Source organism: Peromyscus maniculatus, chromosome 2 (genome assembly GCF_049852395.1).
Source record: "Peromyscus maniculatus bairdii isolate BWxNUB_F1_BW_parent chromosome 2, HU_Pman_BW_mat_3.1, whole genome shotgun sequence".
Classification (NCBI taxonomy): Eukaryota; Metazoa; Chordata; class Mammalia; order Rodentia; family Cricetidae; genus Peromyscus; species Peromyscus maniculatus.
Window position 1 is genome coordinate 102,604,785 of NC_134853.1, and position 23,976 is coordinate 102,628,760.

At 40.2% G+C, this 23,976-nt stretch overlaps 1 long non-coding RNA gene across 1 annotated transcript; it reads left to right on the plus strand.

The window, feature by feature from the left end:
• Nucleotides 1–1,456: 1,456 nt before the first annotated feature.
• Nucleotides 1,457–12,629, plus strand: LOC121827273 (uncharacterized). The gene is made up of 4 exons (XR_006069469.2): nucleotides 1,457–1,496; nucleotides 7,276–7,366; nucleotides 9,486–9,592; nucleotides 10,502–12,629. It is a non-coding gene; the product is annotated as an uncharacterized LOC121827273 (long non-coding RNA).
• Nucleotides 12,630–23,976: the final 11,347 nt, after the last annotated feature.

The following is a 23,976-nucleotide window of genomic DNA, read 5'->3' on the forward strand; positions in this document are numbered from 1 at the left end:
AACCCACCTGTCCAGTCATGGTACTGTCTACAGTGATCTAGGACCTCCCACACCAATGATTAATCAAGAAAATGCTCCACAAGCTTGTCTACAGTCCACTCTGGTTGAGGGGTATTTTCCTGAATTGAGCTTCTTTTTTTTCCCAATATGATTCTAGCCTGTGTCCAGTTGACAAAATCTAAGCAGTAAGCCTGCCTTCCTTGAAGAACCCCACCACAGCACATGTTAGAGTCCAATAGTACATTTCTGAAATCCGATATAAGCACTCAGTGCATACCATGCCTCTCCAGGGTCCTGCAGAAAAGTCTAAAGGGGATAGTGACTTCCAAATTCAGATCCATAGAGCCTCTTCACATCAGTCAACAGTCTAGATACATCTTTTATGTGTTTAAATTTCCGGTAGATACCTTTTGGTCTTAACTCACATTTTTTTTTCTAAAGACTAGTACTAAGTTTCAGACATTTCAATCTAAATTCTTAAAGAGAAATACACCTTCAGATGTGTGTTATCTTACTTTCCCTACAGTCTACAAGTTACTTTTTCATTATAAAAGTGATTCCTTTCTTTTCTGCAACCCAACTCCTGAAGTCCACCTTTTCACAGCAAAACAACAACAAATGAAAAATTGCAAACTACACTCGATGTCTTCTCCTCTGACATTGTAGACTCAGATGGCTTTGAAATGGTGTTAGATGCTGGTCATTTCCTTTACTGAGCAAATAAATAGTTACAGCTTTGTAACTGGATGGCTGTTCAGTGCCTAGTGCAAATTATCACATTAGGGCCCACCCCCACCCCATTAGCTCTGTGATGTTAAGGACATCACAGATTTTACAGATTGGGAATCTCAAGCTTAGGGGACTGAACTTTGCCAGAGGTTTTCAGGTAGAAAGTCCTGATGCTCATGCTGAGCACAGTAACTACTACGCTCTGCAGATCTTCCTCATCAAGACACTTTTCTTTTCATTGCACAGTGGCCTTGTGCTTCCATAACCCACCCCTAGACACTGCCAATGATTCCATGGCTTTGTCTCTGAGGGTCCTTTCTGCTTCTACTCTTCCTGCCTTCATCTAGGTCAATGACGTTACGTAAGACTGTACAAGTTAGAATAGTGCCTTTGAATATATTTGAGCAAGCTTATTCTGAATGAGGAACATAAACAACACAAGAAAAAAATTCAAAATGATCCCATGCTATGGTATGGAGTTTAAGGCTTGGCAAAATTTTAATCAGCTGCTCTGCAATGACAGCATAATTCTCCTGCCTCTGAGTTGGTAAAGTCGTTCATTAAACATGGTGGATAAACAACTCCAGCCTTGCCTGGGCTTGATCTGATAACCTCTTTCCCCCTGGTGTTTGCATCCATCTCTGTTATCTGCTTAGTGTCGTTCTGTGACATCACACTGGTGTGCATGCCATGTCCTTTCCCCAGCAACTCCCACAAGGCCTCCCTCTGTTTTTCTTGCAGGAAGTACTCAAGACCAATCATTGAAGGTAGGCCTGTCACTCATTCTGTGCTCATCCGCATGGCTGCTTCTCACTTTCGCTCCCCTGGAAGATTTCATCTTCTTCCACTGCCCACTGAATGTTTCCTACACCGGAAAATGGCATCTCTTACCGCCGCCGCCGCCGCCGCCGCCTAGTGCTCTGATGCTCTGAGTTGGTGCTTAGAATAATCCTAAAGATAATGTTGACTTTTCCTTGAAAGGGGTTGTTTCTCCTAATGTTCAAAAAACCTGTTACTTCCTTCTGTTTCCTGCATTACACCATCAGGGCGAGCAGACATTTACAGAGGCCTGGGACATGATGGTTTTCCCCATGATCATGTCCCCACTTGGTGAACTGATTTTCAAGCAAGGCTGTTTGCCACTTCTGAAACTATGATAGAGATTAAGTTTAAATGACACAGCTGAATAAAATTGAACATTTATCAAATTGGTAATAGTGTAGCCAGTGCATTATAAGTATACAAGACACAGAAATGATGAGATAAATAATTTGGCTACAAACCAGGTGGTATTTTTACACATCTTTAATCCCAGTACTTGAGAGACAGAGGCTGGTGAATCTCTATGAGTTTGAGGCCAAGCCTGGTCCAAAGAGCAAGATCCAGGATACACTTCACAGTGAAACTTTGTCTAAAAGTTTCTCTAAAAAAACCAAATACTACTACTACTACTACTACTAATAATAATAATAATAATAATAATTTGGCTACATAAAAACTTAGAGTGTCCTTTAAACAATAGTAATAACAAAACAATCCCAAACAAAATAATAAGAAGTGCAAAACTGATATAAACACATGCTGACAGGTTCTGATAGATTAATGAATAAGACATAAATTTACTAGGAGGTAACAAAGAACAAGAAACAAAGGACCCAAAGAAACCCTAATAGGTGCTAGTGTGTGGAAAGTGCTGACATCCTGACTAAAATAACTCCATGCACCCCATGTGCACCTCTGAGAGCAGAGGGCCACATGTGTGCACATTCTGCAGGTGCCAATGATGCTGGAACATTGCCTCTGCTTGACATTTTGGAGATGCTGTTTCCCAAATCCTAAAGATGCTCCTACATGTCAGTCCAGCAGTTCCCATCCTAACCAAGCACTCTAAGAAATTATGCAATATAACCATTCATAACAATATAACAATAGCGTGGCAATTCCCAAAGTTCCACATGGAAAAATAGAAATAGGAGACTTGATCCTAATAGCAAAAGTTGGAGAGTGATAGATTTTCAAATTTAAAAATATTATATATTTATATAAATGTAAGAGTAATAAAAGTAGCTGTCTATGTATGTATTAAAGAAAGACTCATCTGACATAATTAAAAGTTAATGCTTTAGAGCACTAAGAACCCAATGGCTCAGGGAGAGTGCTGACTGGTTGTTTAAGTGAGGAAAGGCATTCTCAATCCATTCATGTGGTGTGAGGGTAACAGCAGCATTGCCATGTGTAGAACTGTCCATAGAAAAGGACATATTGATGTAAGTCAACATGTTGTCAGTATTTGGACTAGAAGTTACTTTTATTTATTTATTTTTTTAATTGTGCTTTGGTCATCAGGGGCTGTGCATCACTTGGTAAAAGACCAATACGTTTTTAAAATAAAAAAAAAAATAAGGATCATGTTTCTCTTCTGCTCTAGATCTTTGCATTCCCATGGCCATAGATCTACTTTGTTTCCAGTAAGTGAAAGGCTACCTCTCACTCAGAACTCAGAGAAAGGATTAAAGGCAGCCAGCCACTACCTTTTCTTTTTATACTGGCCACAGAATCTAGACTTAATGTCTTAAAGTGTTGCTGTCAGAGACATTTATTTAACCTTTAACCTCACCCCACTGAGACCTCCCTGCTCACATCAGGTAAGACCTGACCCTCAGAACCCCACTCAGGGAAAACTTGTTGTTGTTTTTACACAAGATTGCATTGAAAGAGTCTTGGCTGACTCTTTTAGGCTTGGAAATTGCCAAAAGCAACTTTAATTTGGACTATTTAGGGAGACCAATTTTCTCCCTCCTCTGGCTTAAAAAGATTTTATTATGAAAGTAATATTATTCAAAGAGTGGATAAAGAATTTGTCAAATTTCTCCTAGCTTGAGTAATAAACATGACCTTTTTAGACTGCCCACAATTTCTTGGTCCTTCATTTCCTTGAGGCATTTGAGCAAGAAGAGGGCAGCTGCAGACAGGGTCTTTCTGGCCTCCTGATGATAGTAGAAGTCTTGGTGCCCATTTTTAGACAGCTGCTATCTGGCAGCCATCCATGAAGATATCCCTAAATACTTCTAGAAGACTCGAGGGCGGCAGAAATGGCTTTTACTTTTAAATAATATGTGGCAAATGTTTGATACTTAGCTCACAGAAGGGGAGACTATTGTCACTGGGCGAAGACTTCAGCTATGTGCAGGGAAAATAATATGAAGGATTTCTAGCCCTCAGGTTCTCAGAAAGTACTCTGAAGTCTTCTGTATAATTTGCAGGTCTGTATGGGAACAAAGACAACATTCCAAGATACAAAGGAATAACAAGGACCATCCTAAGAGCCACAAGTTCTGACTCCCACTCATTATTATGGGATTTCTAGACAGCCTGTGTTGACTACTCAAGGGAGGCCTTACCCTCTATGATGAGGGGATGGGGGTGGGATGGGGATACATGGCAGGGGGAGCAGGAGAAGAGGGGGGGGACAGAGGTTGGTATGTAAAAGGAAAGAAATTTTTTTAATAAAAAATTATATAAAAATTACAGAAAAGTTCTCATATATGCTCAAGTATACAACCCTCTCCATTGTGATATTATGTTCATATATCTTTCCTCTCTAGTTCTAGCTCTGTATGGCTGCTTTTTCCTTGCTCCCACTCAAAGCTTGAGTGGTAAAAATTATTGCCACTGCTTACAATGTCTTAGCCTCTCCTGTTTCTTTGAGGAATTTTAGCAAGCACTTTTATATGCTTAATAAAACTGTACCTTACCAATTAACAAAAATTTAGTATGATCTTTATAAAAGTTAATTATTATAGCCCAAATAAACTCTTGAATCCTGTGAGACCACTCTTGGAATAGTATTGCACTTAAAAAATTTAGTCCAACTACAACATAGTTAAAAACCAGTTTAGCTGTTTGGGGGGCACCCAGGCAGGGAGATGGGGATCCATCCCTGGCTCATGGGCAGGCTTTTGGGAGCCTGGTGCCTGCCTGCGGTGTGACACCTTGCACAGCCTTGGTGCAGCTGGAAGGGCTTGGGAGGGAGGGCTGAAGGGTAGGAGGAGGGAGGAGGTGGGATCTGTGGGTGGTATGTAGAATGAGTAGAAAAATTCTTAATAAAGAAAAAAATAGTTCAGATTTTTGTTGGAATTACTAGAGATGTGCAACTGGATTTACTCTGACGTCCACAGGCACTTTCTGTTTTTTTAATTGGGTAAGAATTTTTCTTTTGCGTGTTTGTTTTCTATTGTCTTTCTTCTGAAATAATCTCAAACAAGAGCATTTTTTTTTTTTGTCACAGAATAACTTCTGTAGCCCCCTGACCAAGATTCCTCAGCCATTAACCTTTTTCATGCTTACATTGCCACTAATATATGTACTGGTTGTTGAGTGTTCTTCTAGAAGCTTTTGAAAAACAAGCCAGGTGGTGGTGGTGGCGGCGGCGGCGGCGGCGGCGGCGGCGGCGGCGGCACACGCCTTTAATCCCAGCACTCGGGAGGCAGAGCCAGGCAGATCTCTGTGAGTTTGAGGCCAGCCTGGGCTACCAAGTAAGCTCCAGGAAAGGCGCAAAGCTACGCAGAGAAACCCTGTCTCGAAAAACCAAAAAAAAAAAAAAAAAAAAGAAAAGAAAAACAGACTGTACAATGGTGACTCATAACTCAGGAGCATTCTAGAATTCATTTCCTAAGCAAGAATATTTTTCTTAACAGCTAGCAGGAAGTCCACACTGATAAAGCACTATCATCTACCTATTCTCATTCAAATTTTAGTGATGCTCCAAAATCGCTCCTTCCTAAGAGTAAAGATCCTATCTAGACACACATAAGCATTTGGCTGTCATGAATCTTCAGGCCACTTCCACCTGGAAGAATTCCTGAGGCTTTGCTATTTTGTTTGTATGTTGTTTTTTTTATCTTTGATAGGTGAAAGGATACAGTTCATCTATTGTATCTTGATTCTGAATCTGGAGTGATCAGCTATTTCTTCTTGGTCAGAACTAGACCTTGTGTTCTTTGAAAAAAAACAATGGCAATGTTGTGTTCTCTCTCCATGAATCCAAGAAGGAAGTGTACCAGGCCAATCGACCTCGTTGCTAAGGGTCTTAATTGTAAGCATTTGATTCTGCTGCTGACTGACAGCTTCTTCCAGCTGGCATGCAACTTTTGTTCTTTCTAGTTTAGTAATAACATATTCTAGGGAGATTCTGTGTGAGTACACCTGGATTGCCATTTCTGATCAAATGTTCAACCAGCATTGACCTACTCTGAAGGTTCTTGTCTGAATCATTCACTTCTGTGATTCACTGAGAGACTGATCACAATTTCCATCTTTTTTTTTTGCATTTATTGATATTAACTGGCTTTTTACTCCAAGAACAACTTTTGTTTTCTTCCCCATTGATTTATTCATTCCTCTAATAAATTTGTGTGGACTAATATGTTGACAACATCATTCATTTTGATACCCAAAATCTTCAGTATGTAGACCTCTTTCAGATGATTTCTATCTGCTAATTTGGTTCCCGTGTTCTTTTAATATATTCCTATTATTTCCTTTTCTCTGACACACACAGCAGAGCTTGTTCCAGGCTTGTCCTGTATTTTTCTGTTCCAGTTCTGGACATTAACGCTTCCTGAAGAACCTTGATTCATTTGGGTAGAGAGTAATATTTAGAAGCTAAGGCATGTCTGTATCTGTCTATGTCTAGTCCATCTGTATCTGCACGTCCAAGTTCATAGTGCTGCATTCAAATTCAATCCAGTGTGCTACATTTCTTTATTCTCTTTCTCCTGTTTGTATCTGTAATCATCTTCCCTACCAATGCTTTTGCTGGGCACAGAAACTTAACTCTATTTTTCAGCCTCTCTTCCAGCTGCGCAGACCAGATGAGTGTGACCAAGAGGGACATACACTAGCCACCCAAAAGCCATACTTCCTACTTCTTGTCTTCCTCATGCTGACCACACACAGAAAATCTAGTAAGGAATCTCAGAGCCTGCTGGCAGAGCCACTGCAGGGGATCAACCAACCATTTCCTTCTTGGAGTAGAATTACCTCTTCCCTTTGCTCCTCTTCATAATCAGCTTGCATGGGGCTGTGAAGGTCAAAAGGAATATAGACCTTGATACTGAATCTGACATTACTTACTATTGTAGAACATAGTTCTGATTATCAAAATCTACAAAATACAATGTCCTGTGGGTTCCTACAAGGATTAAATCTTGGAGTTTACCCATGGATGGGTTTCCACAGGGGAAGGGATCATAAAGCTCAGTAACTGAGAATCATGCTTTGTTTGCTTCTTCAAGGTATTGGCCTTCAAGTTTAGCAGGTGAAGCATCCATGATGTTTTACATTTCTTAAGATTTGTAAACCAAATCTAAACTAGCCCCTCAGATATGCCCAAGTTCAATGACTTGTCCAGAAATCCAGGGGAAGGGGCCGGGCCAATCGCAATGCCTTGTGTAAGCCAGCGTGATGCTTCTGAAGGAGTCATGATTAAAGTGTCCCACCCAAAGCACTAACACTTGAATTCCTTAAGATTAATATTCTTTGCAGGGTGTCCTGTTTTCTGGTAAGAATGACAAATGGAAGCACTACACTCAAGATCACTTTTGTTTTTTTCAGAGGAAGACTCTCCCCATGAAAGGTGAGTTTATGCAAATTTGCACAACTTTGTAAGAAATGAGGCGGCTGAATGAGATGCAGCTTCTCTGGGATCATGAATCATTTCTGCTACTCTCCCAGTTAGGATGCTCCTCACCGCATTTTCTTGTCTTTGGTGTCTTTCCCTCTGGGAGCAGGCCCTGGGGGCATTCTCTGCAGAGGGCTCTTGACACTGGGAATTCCTCCTTTTGGTTGATCAAAGCTGGACCAGCCTGACTCCACCCCAGGAAGTGGAGGCAGACACATCTGTTCAGTCTGGCTTGCTGCCAACAGAGGATTTATTCTGGGGTGAGTGGGGGAGAGGGACTTTTATGTCAGGAGGGGATTTATTGTTGGCTGACAGGGTGTGGTGAGTGTCAAGGGTGGGAACCACTTCAGCTCCTTGGCGGAATGTCTGACTTTTTGTGAGGCAGAGTTTAATCTTTGTATGTGGGTTCCAAGATTTTTGTGAAGGGTGAGTGATGAATCCATGAGCTTTATTGACAAACTGAACAACTTTAGGGAAGTAAAGCGTAATGTTGCCCACAGGAAGATGTTAGAAGCAGATCAGTTAGAATCCAACAATGAAGAAAGTATTGTGCAAACTCATTAGTTAGCTAGCCTAGTTCCACAGATCAGGGCCACAGGAAAAGGCAGGCAAAGCCACTTGTTATTCGGAAATGCTGGCTCTTTGTTGGGGAAGCCAATGGTCATCAGAATACTTTGCATTTCGATGTCTTCAAAGAAAAGATGACAATCATCACACATAAATGACTCATCGAATTCTGTAATTTATGATATTATTATAAGTTGAAAGGGAATGGGACATGTTTCAATGTCCACAAAATTAGGGTCCTGGGATTAAATTATTTCAGTTATGGTCATGAGTTCAGCCTTGTCTCAAGACTTCATTAGACAAACAGGAAAGAAATGTCAAAGAGATTAATCTAACTTGATTCTAGACTGACAAAGAGTCAACATTTGGCACTTTAAGAAATCCTTTACTTCTGTCATCCTAGGGTAAGACTATTAGAAACGGCCAGATTCTTTCTAGAAATGATTTATCCATCCTATCATAGATTTCATCTAGTACCTATAAGTAGTTTTTATGATCAATAATTAGTTGTGGGCTGAGATATACACAAATATACATATTATTATTATGGACCTTGATCTCCACATACCATTGAAGCTGAAAAGTTAAGTCTAAGAATTCAGGCAAGGTCAGAGCTCACGTGTAAATTAGATAGGGTGATGCTCTCTTACTTGGACAAAATGATGGTTGTACAGTCGGATGAGGGCAATGTGGCTGCACTTCCATCCTCTGCTCTCTGTCATGTGGATCGTTGTGCAGATCCCATAGCCTCTTGAAGACTTGCAGGAGAGTATGGCCAAAAATCTTAGTTGTGTGAGGAAACAAAAACATCTGGAAAATAAATCATCCTAATGGGAAGAAGGCAGTGTGATGCAGGAAAATCACCTGAGAGATTCTGAGGGCAGCTTGGTGTCTGTGGCTGCTTGGTTTGCCACCTGTGAGGAGCCAACCAGAAAAGCTTGCAATGAAATATTTGCTGTAGGAGAATATTCCGGGAAGAGAACGACTTCCCGTATTGGAGTTTTGAGCAGAGATTTGTGAGAGTGAAGGGAGCGCTGGCTTTAGTAGCAACTTAGCCTCAGCTGGTTGGATCCAGCAGCGTGAGTCTCCATGCAGCTCAGCTATAAAGGATTAAGGCCTTGAGTGGCCTCAGATTCCTGGTAGATAAATCCTACTGGTTTTCTGGGCAGGCTAGAACTCAAAGACACACAGAGAGAAAGACCAAATGGCAGAAATACAACCCTCCCATCGGCCCCAGCGATCAGCACGAGTGGAGAACATCAACTCCATACATCACCACGCATGCACTATTGGAAAAATTCCAGAAATACCCCAGAAAGGGGGACTTTGAAAATAGGACTAAAGTTAAAATTCTTACTTAAGGAAGAGCCATGAGAATGTTTTTTCTTGCTACTACTATGGCATTTGAATCTCAGTGAAAGGTGAATAGGGAAGTCAAAATATGACATACCCACAAGAAATCCTGAAGCAAAGATGCACATGACTTTAGGAGAATTTCTTTCTCCAGGATGGGAAGGACCAGCCAGGATGACGGCAGAGTACAGGTTGTCTGCATATGTTCCACTACAGTCCGGTTTCATACAGGATGAGAGCAAACACAGAGTACTTGCAATGGTAAGTAACTGGAGGATTTTGGGCAATGTGTTGAAGTTTCCATTTCAGTGAAGGAGGGGAAGGGGATTCTGGTTCATGAATCTCAAGTAGAAATTGCTTGAAAGGAATTGGACCCTAAATTGGGTGTCACAGTTTCTGGGTTCTCTGTCTAGCTCTTCTCTAAAACTAGCAAAGTGGGTGCAAGAAAGTCAATAACCTCCTCTGAGCTTTCACATTATCAAGTTTCAAGATAAATTCATTGAACTGATGGCTTTTTAAATGTCCTCTTTGGGGCAATGAGGGGGCTCAGTGGGCAATAAAAGTGCCTGCTGCCCAAGTCTCATCACCTGAGTTCAATCCCTGGACTCCATAGAAGAAAAGAATCAATGCCCAAAAGTTATTCTCTGACCTGTATGAGCATGCCATGATCTACAATCAAACACCACACACACACACACACACACACACACACACACACACACACACACACACACCAAGTATATATGGACACATACATACACCACAGTAATAAATAATAATATTCAGTAATCTATGAAAAAGCAACTTTGCCTACCAATCCTGTGAGCAGTTTCTGCTTATGCTAGTGGAACAAGGCTACAACCAGAATGCACTGTATCCCCAGCAAAGAATTTGCTTTCATTTTATGGAGCTTTCTGGCTGCAGACTAGTCACCTCTGTCCTGCAAGCACCAGTGGAGCAAAGTGTCTGCACCACAGAGTAGATGTATTTTTTTTTCTTTCTTTCTTCTACTCCTTCCTATATGCCAAGCCCTGGCTTCCTTTCTGGTCACTGAATAAATGTGTAGGACTTCTCCAAATGCTATCAGATTGGCTAGGCATTTCGTCTGTGTTTTGCATGTCCTGCCAAGATAAGCTTGGTCATTTACCTCTGTTTATTTTCATTTTCCAGACATCAGGTACTGTTTGCATTCCAGCACCCACACAAGAGTAACATCTCCCCAATTAACACGGCGGTGTTTCTGCGTGTTGCTTAACTTCGGTGAACTTGGTGTCAAGCCAACCGGAGGCATCTATCAAATAACAGCCAGGGGCACTGGTTTTTTTCAACTGTTTTCAAATTCTCTGCAGCAATAATTCAAATGGAATTTTTAATAAACAATCTTGTGATAGATGAAGGGAATGGAAAGAGGGGGGAGGAAGGGAAGGGAGAAGGGTGACTATTGTCAGAGGAGCCCAAAGAGAACCTGAGACTCACCACACCTATAGCTGTCACATGTGCTGGGATTTGGCTTTTTAAGGGATATGGAAATATGGTTTTGGCTCAAACTACAAGTTCAATATTTAAAAATCAACTTTATGTTGATTCTTCTACAGCTCCAAGCACATCAGGTTTGGGTGACCTAAGCTTGTAGGGTCTTATGGGATCACCTTCTGAAAAGAACATTCTGGTAACATGTCTTGCTTGCTCAAGAATTTTCATTGGTTCCTTGATCTTGCCACATCTTTGAAGTAGCAAGGAAAGCCAATTTGTTTTTACTGCTTTTCACTAATAGATAACCCTTGCATGCGATTGGAAATTGTTGTACACATCATCATCCATAAGCACACTGCTTCCTATAGGTAGAATTTCATTTTGAATCCCACTGAAACTAGGTTGAGTGCTCAATTGACACATTTTGAAACTCGATACTTCTCCGTTGGCTGTCAAATTCTCCCATTTTCATATCTAAAAATTGAGGTGAGCCTTATCATTCTTATTTGAAAATTGTTATAGAAAATAAAGACTTCATCGTATGAAAATTGAGTTTTCCAGTATCCATGTAGTGAGAGGAGGAAAAAATAATACAACTAAGTGAAGACAGAAGAACTTCTGTTTCCCAATATGGAAAACACCAATGATGGGAGATGGAATAAAACACACTGTCCAACTGGAAAGTGTTGTGGAATGTGCTTCCTCAGACATATCTTGTATTATGATAATTAGAGGTGCATGTAAAACTGTTGAGAATGATTTAGATGTGAATGAGGATGAAGGAAGAAATTTAATCAGTTTGACTTACAATTGTGTATTAATGCAAGCAATATAGTTTAGACATGAGTAGGTGTGACTGATGGTTTTCTGTTTTCATGGGAAATTAGTGGAGGTAGGTTGGGGAGAAAAGAAGAAACAAAGATTTTTAATTACCTCCTTATGCCAGCCTTGTGCTTGGCAATTACTTCATTAAATCTGTACACAAACCTTCCCTAAGAAGTTAACGTCATACTCATTTTTGTAAAAGAGGAATCTATTGGGAGACAGAATAACCAGTTTGAGATCACAGCTAGCGGATAGCCCAGCTAGGACTTTAGCTGAGATCAGCCTGACTTCAGTATTGTGGACTCTGCCTTGGATGCCTGGAATTCCTTTTGTATTAATCTCTCAGGCCATTCCTTCTTGTCATAGAGAAATCACACAGAAATCCAGCACCAGTGCATTACCTGTGTGATCCCAAAATACTGTAGCTAACATTTATGCAGACATTGTTGCATTCATCAACTACGTTCCAAATAGCTTTTTTTAAAAAGGTTTTTAAATAATTCATTGAGAATTTTATAAAAATTTGAAGAAATTCATCCCTCTCCCCAACAGCTCTTCCCAGAACTTCTTCCCCTACCTTCTTATCCATATAACTCTCTTTCCTCCTCCTCCTCTTCCTCCTCTTCCTCTACTTGTCCCTTTCCTCCTTGCCTCTCCCTGTCCCTGTCCCTCTCTCTGTCCCTCTCCCTCTCCCTGTCCTTCTCCCTGTCTATCTCCCTGTCCCTCTCTCTGTCCCTGTCCTTCTTTCTCTCCTTGTCCCTCTCCCTCTATTTTGAAACTCACCCAGTCCAGTTTGTGTTGGCTGACTACTCTGGATGAGAGACCTGCCCTGGAGTGGAGTCCATATACCAGGCATCATACTACTGAAGAAAATGGACTTTTCCCTCTTCTAGCAGCAATCAAATGTCAATAGCTCCTCAGCTAGGGATGGGACTTTACATCCGCCTCCCTTTCTCCATGTTGGGATTCTTTTTCTGACTTGAGCTTGTGTAGGTAGGTACTTGTGCATGCTATCTCAATTGCTGTAAATCCATGTATGTGTGCATTTATCCCATTGTGTCTAAAAAAATTGTTTTTTTTTAAGTCACCAATTTTGGCTCTTATAATTCTTCCACTTCTTTGGAGTATATCTCCAAGCCTAATGGGAAGATACCTAAAGTTCTTTCTATGGAGATTAGTAAACTTACTTCTTGGGAGCCATAAATATACTGGTAGCCACTGTCCACATGTGACTATTTCCAAACAGATTGGAAACACTTCCTAAATCTGTGACAGACCTTACTAATTTGACTTATCAACATCTGAAGCCAGAAATGCTCAAAATAGTATTAATATAGGTTAAGTGAAAGTTTAAAGCAGGCTGCCCTGTCTCATGCTTTGAGGGATGAGGAGTGGTTAGAACTGACTCACCAAGACAGAAGATTGAAGGATGAGCCATAACTGCTGAAAATCACACACAGCTGTGTGAGATGCGCTACAACATGGTGCAGTGACTGTGGGTGGCTAGGAAAAGGGAAGCAAGGCTCCTAACAGCAGATCTCTTTCATTTACAGAGAAATGACTCACTCCCTCTGTGTCTCTTTCTCTTTGTGTATGTACATGTATTCATGCATGTTCATCTTTTATGAAACTGCTACAATCCTTTTTTTTTAACCAGGAAAAGCCATCAAAGATTCTTCATGTGGGTAAAGTGTCTTGTGATCACCAGAGTTTATAGTCATGTGTAGCCAAAATCATATATACAAAACACACACACACACAAATATATATACATATATGTGTGTACATACACACACACACACACACACACATATATATATATATATATATAGAGAGAGAGAGAGAGAGAGAGAGAGACTGTAGCAGTTGGTCTGTCATTGACTTTTGACTTGGAAAAACAGTAAGAGATGCTTTTCCTGGGGTTGAGGAGATAGCTAAGTCCATCAAGTGCTAGCCATATAAGTATGAGGATTTAATTTCAGGCCCCAGCAGCCACAAAAAAAAGTGACAGTGAGTGTGTCTATAATAGCAGAGCTGCAGAGAGAAGAAGATCCATGGAGCTTGCTGGCCAGCTACTCTACCCTAATTGATGAACTTCGTGTGTGTGTGTGTGTAAGTATGTATGCTGTATGATTATTTTATGTCTTAGAGAATCTTTGGATTGGAAATTTTGAATGTGAAATATCGATTTTTAGCTTCAGATGAGTTATCAGGTTAACTCTGAGGGTAGAGCAGCATTGAGATAATGAATAGGTGGGTGTGCCAGAATGAGTCAATGAATCCATTATAGCACACTGTCACAATCCTATTTCTGCTACTGTCATTTAAACATAAAAATAACATTTAATAAGTTCTGTGCTATGAAATTGAAAGTGGAATACTAAAGAGTTGTCATTATTTGGGGAGAACAGGAATGGTGACTGAGAAGATAACTATTGCCTGAACTATTTCAGTTTGTGGAACTGGCGTAGATAAATTCTCTCCTCTATGTTCTAATTACTGTAATTTGATCATTATAATGATTATAATTTCATATTCACTGTATATAAGATAGTCTGTTAATACTGCCTGTCATACCACAGTGAATTTTCTTTCAGGATATTTTGGGGAGGGAAAAGTACTATGTCTTATCAACAATGTCTTTAGTAGCTTAATTATGATATGCTTTTATGATTTTTTTCTTCCAGAATTTTTACATCAGTTTTTGAGAAGCCTCTCTCCTGAATGAGAATACTATACTTCTGAGAGCCATGTTGAGACATTATTTTGAGTAAATTGCCAGTTACATTTCTAATATTTTATTGAGAAAAATGTTTTTTCAAAAAAGGATAATCTGCCAAGACTGCTTACTAAAGTAATAATAACATGCCCATCTAGCATAACATTGCATATTTACAATAATAAGGACAACTATGGACTGATTCAGAAAGATTTCTGGGAAAGACTATGGAAAAAAGATCAAATTGTAAAATGTGTATATTAAATATATATTTTATGGTCCAAATTGGTGGATAAATAAAACTCAATTTCAACATTGGCATAAAAGAAAACCTTGGTGGGGCAAGTAAGTAAATAGTAAAGAAGTTTCCTGTGGGAGAGGGAGTGTCTGGGAGTAGTGATGGAGGAAGACTACTGCTTTTTGGCTCGGAGTCTTCTCTCATTATTGCTGCTGGTTCCACAAAGTAGTTTTTCTATTCAAACAGACATTCTGTATATCTTTCATGTACTTCAGTTGAGTCGTACACATCAAAGTTCCTAACTTTTGTCACTGATTCACGTATTACATCTCCTAAGTAGGTATTTAATTTTGGGACATAGTATGAGCAATGACATTTATCCTGTTGTTACCAACTTCATTTCCTGGATAGTTATTTACCGATTGATTGGAGATACTATTCCCATCACATCTATTACTTATTCATTCACATTAATTTTTATTTTATTAGTTCTGTGAAGTTTCATAGAAGATGTTTTCATCATACTAACCACCCCCAGCTGTTTCCAAATCTGTCCCCTTCCTTACCCATCAAACTTTGGTATCCTCTTTTGTTTCTTAAAATCCTTTGTCTTAGGGTTTTGACTGCATGGCGGCATGCAAGCAGATGTGGTGCTGGAGAAATAACTGAGAGTCCTACATCTTTCAGCTATCAGGAAGTCTACTGACTGTCACATTCAGGAAAGCTTGAACAAAAGAGACTCCCACTGTGACATACTTCCTCCAACAAGGCCAGAACTCCTAACAGTGCCACTCCCTTTGGGGGCCATTTTCTTCAAACCACCACATCTTATTCCCTGGCCCCCAAATGTTTATAGCCACATCATAATGCAAAAAATTAAATGCATTGGGTCAAACTTCAAAAGTCCCCATAGTCTATAATAATCTCAAACTTCTTTCAAAGCCCAAGGTCTCTTCTGAGATGAATGGCAATCTCTTAACTGTAATCCCCCTGTAACAATCAAAAAGTAGATCACATACTTCCAACAAGTAATGGCACAAGGTATACATTACCATTCCAAAATGTAGGGAAGGGAGCAGAGTGAGGGAATATTTGACAAAAGCAAGACTGAATACCAGCAGGGCAAGCCCCAAACTCTGCAACTCCGTATCTGTTATCAAAAAGATTTTCAGATCTCCAACTCTGTTCAGCCTTATTGACCTCAACACATTTCTTGTCTTGGGCTGTTTCCACTCGCTGTTATCAGCCCTCCTCAGTAGATATCCCACAAATCTGGCATCTCTAACATCTTGGGTTCTCCAAGGCAATCCAGACTTCAACTTCACAGTTTCATGCAATGGTGTCTCTACTAGACTTCCATTCAGGGACACCCATGAAACAGGTCCTGTCCTCAGCAGCTATCTTTGGGCACAGAAGCAAATTCCATAACCTGTTTCTTCTATCCTTAACTCTGAAGCCAGAACCATGTGGCTGAAGCTGCCAAGTTCTGCTGCTTGCTGGGGCTGGAACACGCCCCCCTCGTTCAATTACATCTTTAACAGCTATCTGTCTTTTACTGCCTAAGCTTGGCTGTCCTGAAACTTGCTCTTTAGACCAGGCTGGCCTCAAAACAAACTCAGAGATCTTCCAGCCTCTGCCTTCCAAGTACTAAGATTAAAAGGTGTCCCACCATACCAGCTCTAAGCTTTCCTTTAGTTCCTTTTCATAAAAGTTGGAAATCCAGCTGGGTGGGATCTTGCTCTGTGGTCACCACTCCCGTTATTGCATTTCTTACTCTGTTTTTCTCCTTGAACACAGGATTTAGCTCCATCCACTTTTTGGTGCCCTTTTTCTCCTCAAATATTTTTCCTTGCTCAGCTTGCTCCTTTTCATTATAAATCTTCGTTGGAGTTAACACTAGAATCCACATGGTGGAGTCTCTAGCAGGCTGTTTGAAGATTTCTTCTGTCAATGTAATTAATCCCAAACTCTTCACACAGACTCTTCAGACAAGAGCAAAAGGCAGACACCTTCTTCACCAAAATATCACAAGAATGATCTCTAGGCAACATAATAAAATTTTTGTCTCTGAAACCTCTTGAGTGAGACACCCCCCCCACTCAGTACCATTTTCTTCCATGCTTAAAGCATCACACTGCTTTCCAAACCCAAAGTACCAAAGTCTAAATTCCTTTAAACAAACACATGGTCAGTCCTATCACAGCAATATCCTAGCTCCTAGTACCAACTTCTGTCTTTAGGTTTTATTGCTGTGAAGAAACACCATGACCACGGCAACTGTTACAAAGCAAAACATTTAATTGGGGTGGCTTGATTACAGTTTCAGAGGTTCAGTCCATTATCATCATGGCTGGGAGCATGGTGGCATACAGGCAGATGTGGTAGTGGAGACATAGCTGAGAGTCCTACATCTTGCAGGCAACAGGAAGTAGACTGAAAGTCACACTGCCGTAAGCTTGAGCAAAGGAGACCTCAAAGCCCACAGTGACACACTTCCAGCAGTTAACAGTTACATAGCTCTGTGTCTAGGGGTGGGGTTTTGTTTTTAGTTCTCCTCTCTATTCTGAGATTTTTGTATAGCTTTGGCTTGCACAGGATTTTTATATGCTCTTTCAATAGCTGTGAATTCATATGTGAAGATTTCTTGCTGTGTAAGAAAATACTATATCTTTGTAGTCATCCACTGCCCTTGTCTCTTATACTCTTTCCGTTTCCTCTTCTGCAATGATCCCTGAGTCTTGCGATGTGTGCTGCATAGTTTTATGTAAACTTGACATAAGCTAAAACTGTCTAAGAGGAGGGACCTCAAGAAAATGCCTCCACAAGATAGGGTTGTAAGCAAGCTGGTAAAGCATTTTCTTAATTAGTGATTGATGGTAGAGGGTCAAGACTACTGTAGGTAGTGTCATCCCTGGGCTAGTAGTTATTGGTTCTATAATAAAGCAGACTGAGCAAGCCAGAAGAATCAAGCCAGTAAACAGCATTCCTCCATGGTCTCTGCATCAGTGCCTACCTCCAGGTTCCTGCCCTGTTGGAGTTCCTGTCCTGACTTCCTTGATTGATAAACAGTGATGTGGAAGTGTAAGCCAAAGAAATAATTTCCTCCCTAACTTGGCTTTGGTCATGGTGTTTCATTGCAGCAATAGAATCCCTAAGTAAGACAAGTTGGTCCCAGGAGTGGGTTATTGCTATTAGAGACCTGACCATGTTGTTTGGGGGAGAATTGTGGAAGGACTTTGGAACTTTATGCAAGAAAAGTCATTGAGTGTTCAGTTTTTGGTGAGCTCTCCTACAAGAACATGGAAGATGTGAATGTTGAAGGCAATGCAGAAGATGGAGGCCTGGCTTGTGGAGTTTCAGAGACAAGTTTAAAGACTCTATTGGGGTTATTTGCTAATTTGAACTAATATTCTATGGTTCTGGTTAGCTGGAGCCAAAGAATCATCTGTGATTCACAAGATACTAGAACAACTAAAGTGAAACCTTTGCTTTGCTGGAGTACTTGATACTGGTTGTATGGAGCAGCATCATTGAGGTGAAATCTTCTAGGAAGTGTTTCCTGAGAGGACACAGAAGCTCTGTTCCAGAGGTAGCCAAGGTTGTGCCTTGTGCTGACAGTCACACTTAGTACCGTATGAATCTTCCAGGTAGTACTGGTTTTGGAAGCATGAAGAGGTCACAGGGAGAAGATGAGGCATGGCACTTTGAGAGTCCAGGATACTACTGGTAGTAGTTGAAGCCCCAGGATTGAGGGGGTCTTGAAGAGAAGATGAGGCTTCACACCATGAAAGGAGCCCAGGAGAGGTTATTGGTGAGAGTGCAGTCCAGTTTCAGCAGAAGATCCCAGCATCATGGAGATGCCAGTACCCTGGGATGACCATCTGGAACAACAGTGGCAGTGGAGTGGAGCCACCCTAGAAGACCAGCTGTGTATGTTGCAGATGGCAGTGCAAGAGAAGTGACCAAAAGCCCCTTGGAGGAGCACAGAAGATCATGAGTGAATCCTAGACGTGGACATTGAGTTATGTACACTGCTGGGAATTTGAATTTCCTTTGATTTCATTGTAACTATGCCCTGGTTCTGTCCTCTTGAATTAAAAAGTATTTAATTCATCTTTTATTTTATAGCAACCCTCACTTGTAAGACTTTGAATCTGTAAAGAGTTTAGATTTTAAAAGACATTGCTCTTTTGTTTGTTTGTTTGTTTGTTTGTTTTCAAGACAAGGTTTCTCTGTGTAGCTTTGTGCCTTTCCTGGAACTTGCTTTGTAGACCAGGCTAGCCTCAAACTCACAGAGATCTGCCTGCCTCTGCCTCCCGAGTGCTGGGATTAAAGGTGTGTGCCACCACTGCCCGGCAAGACATTGCAGTTTTAAAGAGATTGACCTTTTAATGTATTTGAATTTGTAAAAACTGTAGGATTTTTCAAGTTATTTGCATTTTCAGTGTGAGATCTTGAGGATGAATGAGAAAGGGAAGGTGTGGCTTAACATCGATGTGGTTTTTGTGTCAAGTTGCCAGTTGGACAATTTTGCTGGATAGTTTTATGTAAACTTGACACAAGCTAAAGTCATCTAAGAGGAGGGAACCTCAGTCAAGAAAATGCTTCCATAAGATAGGTTTGTAGGTAAGCCTGTAGGGAATTTTCTTAATTAGGGATTGATGAGAGAGGGCCGAGCCCTCTGTGAGTGGTGCTATTCCTGGATTGGTGGTCCTGGATTCTGTAAGAAAGCAGGTTGAGCAAGCCAGTAAACAGCACTCCTCCATGTCCTCTGCATCACCTCTTGCCTTAAGGTTCCTGCCTTGTTTGAGTTCCTGTCCTGACTTCCTTGGATGATGAACAGTGACAAGGAAGTATAAGCCAAATATATCATTTCCTCCTCAAATTGCTTTTGGTCGTAGTGTTTCATTGAAGCAATAGAAAGTCTAAGACAGGAGGGGAGTTGCAGTATCTATATTGCCTTTATGGTTGATCACTCTGCAGTCTCTTATTCTCTATACCTTATCTGGTCGTGAGTCAGATTGTTAATCAGCATCTACCACAAATCTAAACTTCTCAGATGAAGACTGAGAGATGCATTGATCTATGGGTACAATAAATCATTATGAATCAGTTTAATTCTACGCTAATTAAAAAATAATAGTAGTAGGTTCTCTGCTAGGACATTATAAACTGTCTATCCCTGGTTCTTGGCCCAGAAATAGTGATAGGTGTGGGTTCCTCCTTGTGAAGTAGGGATTAAAGCCAAGTAGGAAGTTGTTGGTTATCCCCATAACATTCATGTCACTGTTGCGTCAATGGGCATGTCTTGCCAAGCCAGTGATTACTATAGCTCTCAAGATTCATAGTTGTGTATGACTAATGATTACTCTTCTTCTTTAGTAGCTTGCATAACACCTTCCAGCATTATTAAAACTAGCCAGTGGCATGAAGCTTCCAGATCCATACCAGCTCAGTTTCACCATGTTCTATGATGCAGTTATATCATATCTTCAGCAAGAGAGTCTTATTATTTTGGTATGTTGGGCATAGAACCAAGTATCTTGTGCATTCTCTATTATGGAATCACTCTTCAGTACCCTAAGCATTTTTTTTTAGAACTAGAGACCTAGTTCAATTTACAGAATGAATGCTTGCCTACAATGCACAAAGACCTAGGCCCACTCACAAACCAGAGTGGTGATGCATGCAAATAATCTAAGATCTTAGAAGGTGGAGGCTAAATTTTCTTGTTTATTATAGTCTTCAGTTCTTTCTCTTGTGCAGGAGGATCAAGGGTTTTCTTTAGATATATTAGAAGTTTGAGGCCAGCCTGAGATACATAAGACCCAGTTTCAAAAAAGAAAAAAATAACATTTTTTCTAAAGGTAAGCTTTTGAAAGAATCAGATTTTAAAATGGTACTAATTTAAAAGTGGTACTGAAGCCATATTGTGGTGATATTTTATTTGTGTACCCCAATAAAGCTTATCTGGGGATCAGAGGACAAAGCCAGCCTCTATATTAAACATAGAGGTCAGGCAGTGGTAGCACACACCTTTAATTCCAGCATTTGGGAGGCAGAGATTCATTGGGATCTCTGTGAGTTCAAGGCCACACTGGGAACAGAACTAGATATGGTGTCACATGCCTTTAATCCCAGCACTAGTTAACCATAGAGGTCTGGAGGTCTGTACAGAGAGACAGGAAGTAATAGAGCTGGGCAGAAAGAGGAAGTGATATAGCTGGGCAGAGAAAGGAAGGAAGATGACAGGGCACAGAAAGGGCATGAGTATACAGGAAGTAGCTCCCTCTGGAGGCTGAGGAGTTGGTAAGGTGAGGTTGGCTGTGGCTTGTTCTGTTTCTCTGATCTTCTAGCTTTCACCCCAATATCTAGCTCCGTATTTTTTTTTATTAATAAAACCATTTAGCAATTCATCTTACACCATATAGTGGTCTTCCACTGTAGTCACAGCTATGCTCAGGAGGCTGAACCACAAGCATCACTTAAGTTCAGGGAGTGGGGACCAGCAGAAGTGACATAGTAACACCCATACTCCCCCCCAAAATTCAAGAAGATTGCGTTTTTAATTGGGCTTATCTAAATTTATGAGTTTACTTAAGGATAATACCCTTTTTTGTACTGAGTCTTCCTGTCCCTAAATGTGAGTTGTGTTTTTAATATGTGGGTCTTGTCTTCACATATGTCTTACATTCTTCTTTAAATTCTTACACATTTCATACATCCTGGGACTTTAAAAGATTGACTCATAGACTGATGAGAAGCCCAGAGGATAAAATGATTTCCATGTAAGCCTGACAACCCGAGTTTACTTGACCCCAGGAACCTACCCAAAGTTGAAAGAAAAGAACTGATTCAGCAAAGTTGTCCTCTAGCCACACACATCCAGTGACCTGTAAACACCTGCACTCATATATACATCACGAACAAACGTACATTCATACAATAATTAAAAATTCCAATTAAAAGAAATAGTCATAAATTCATATATTTAAATCTATTTGTGAATGTTAAATTTTTTTCTTTTTTTGTAGGCATCAAAAATTTTAGATTTTCTTATTATTTGTGGTAGTTTTCCAGTTGCCTTTTTGGATTCTTCAGATAGATACATACTCATATTATGGGAAGATAGTGATAATTTTATTTCATCTTTTCCATTTTACATGTCTCTATTTTTTTTTCTTATCTAATTACAATGATAGTGTTCTTTGAAAGACTTCAGAGACAAGCCATAGAGTGGAGGTTTTAGTAGCACTGTCTGGGCATAATTTTAACACATTTATAAAATGAATTATTTTTGTTATCATGTATTACACATAAGAATTGATTTTATTCTAACATTTTCAGTATATTTTGATCTTATTCACCCCATTGCCCTTTCCCTCTCCCATTCCTGCTGATTCCCTTCCATTTACAACCAGCTCCATTTCTACTCTTCTAGTTTCATGTCTCTCTCCCCTCTTCCCTCCCTCCCTCCCTCCCTCCCTCCCTCCCTCCCTCCCTCCATCCATCCTTCCTTCATTCTTTCTCTCCTTCCTTTCTTCCCTCTCTCCCTCCTTTCTTTCCTTTCTACCCTTCCCTCCCTCCTTCCTTTCTTTTTGCAGTATGAACAACACAGCAGCGGCTACATCCCTGAGGAAAATGTCCCCTCCCCCAGAATTAATTGCCTAGAGGTACTCAAGGAGGGGTGGGGACTCATAAGCCCCTCCCATCCGTGACATAATGTTGATAGTACCAAACTTGGGCAAGTAATCACAGCTGCTGTGATCTCATAAATGCAGTGGTATGTCAAACCTGGCACAATTTTCCACTCTTTCTCTCAACTCTCATATTTTTTCACCATATTCCCTGAGCCTTGGAGGGGGTGATAGAGATGCCTCATTTAGGGATGAGCATTGAACAGACATTTATTCTCAGTACTATGAAGTGTTATGAATCTGTGCAGTAACCACTGCACATTGCAAAAGGAAGCACTAATGTATGGGCATGGATATAAAGATTTAGAAAGCAGCTCAATGGGCATACATGTCCATTTAGTAAAACAGTAGTAGCTTCTCCACTAAAGCTTATGACCTCATCAGCCATGGAGATAGTAATGTTTCTATACATTTTGGTTATATCAACATGGTCTATTAAAGACTTCTCTTGAGACAATATTCCTAAGACATGAAAAATGATTTCAGAGGTTTAGAACCGTGTTTGATGTATCAAACTGAAACTTTCCTTGAAAGTCGATTTGTAATTGGTCATTATTTGTCCAAAGTATTTCTGAAGAGATAAATGTAAAAAATATGTTTTTAACAATTTACCAATTAATTTCCCTTTTCTTCTGCCTACGTTGATTGGAAATGGTTATAGGAAGAGTCCATCCTTTACACCCAACAATTTTAAATTCATTTCTTACAAGTGAACTTAGGGCTGACATTAATTCTAATATAAAGCAAAAAGATATTTTATAACTAAATGGAATGAATGTCACCCAAACTAGGAGTTTCCAAGCCTGGGGACTCTGTATTAAAGTAGAAAATGCTGGTGAATAGTTTTGAACCAGTCAAGTTTAGAATTGCCAGTTGCAAAGCTAGACTTTCACATCTGTGATTTACAAATATTCTTGACATGACCCATTAGCATGGTTTATAGATGAGAACGTTCCTGGAGGAAGGAATGTCATAGTCATGGTGATAATACAAATGCCTGGGGAGCTCCAACATGAAGTAGAACACAATGTCCCCTCAGCCTTCAGCAGTCATGGAGGCCCTACTCTGACATAAGAAATGCTCAACCTCTAAAAAGGTTGATTTGTTTCAATCTCTTAAATCTCATTTTTGGTAAAAATAAAAGAAAATAAAATGAATTACCTTTTTAGGAAATAAAAAGGGAAACTCAAGATAACACTACACTGTGGCTGGCCCATGCCCCTCTTGTTCTTTAGCTTGAGGAAGGAGTTGTTAGCTAGGAAACCTAAAGGAAAGCTTGTCCTGAGTCTGTGCTCCCACGTGGAGCCAACCTACCCTAAAACTGTGAGTCTGTAGGACTGAGGAGGCAGGGCATTCACTCAGTTATGAGAATCTTCTGGCACATGGCATTAGCTTCATAGGATGAGTGTTTCTTGTCCATTATATGCAGTAACTTGGTATCACTACAGCCATATCTCAGTCTGAGGGTTTATATTTTGATCTGGTATTCAGCTAGAATTCTGGTGATGAATAGAGGGTGATTTCTACCAGGTGAAAATCTTATTTATCTATCTTAGGCTGAAAGTAAAAAATTCTGAATGAGAGCCAAAAACCACATGAATGAAATTATTTATACTCGGAAGAATTTGTAAATCAAGTGACTGATGATTTGTCAGGAGGTCCTTTTGGGGAGTGTGTGTGTGTGTGTGTGTGT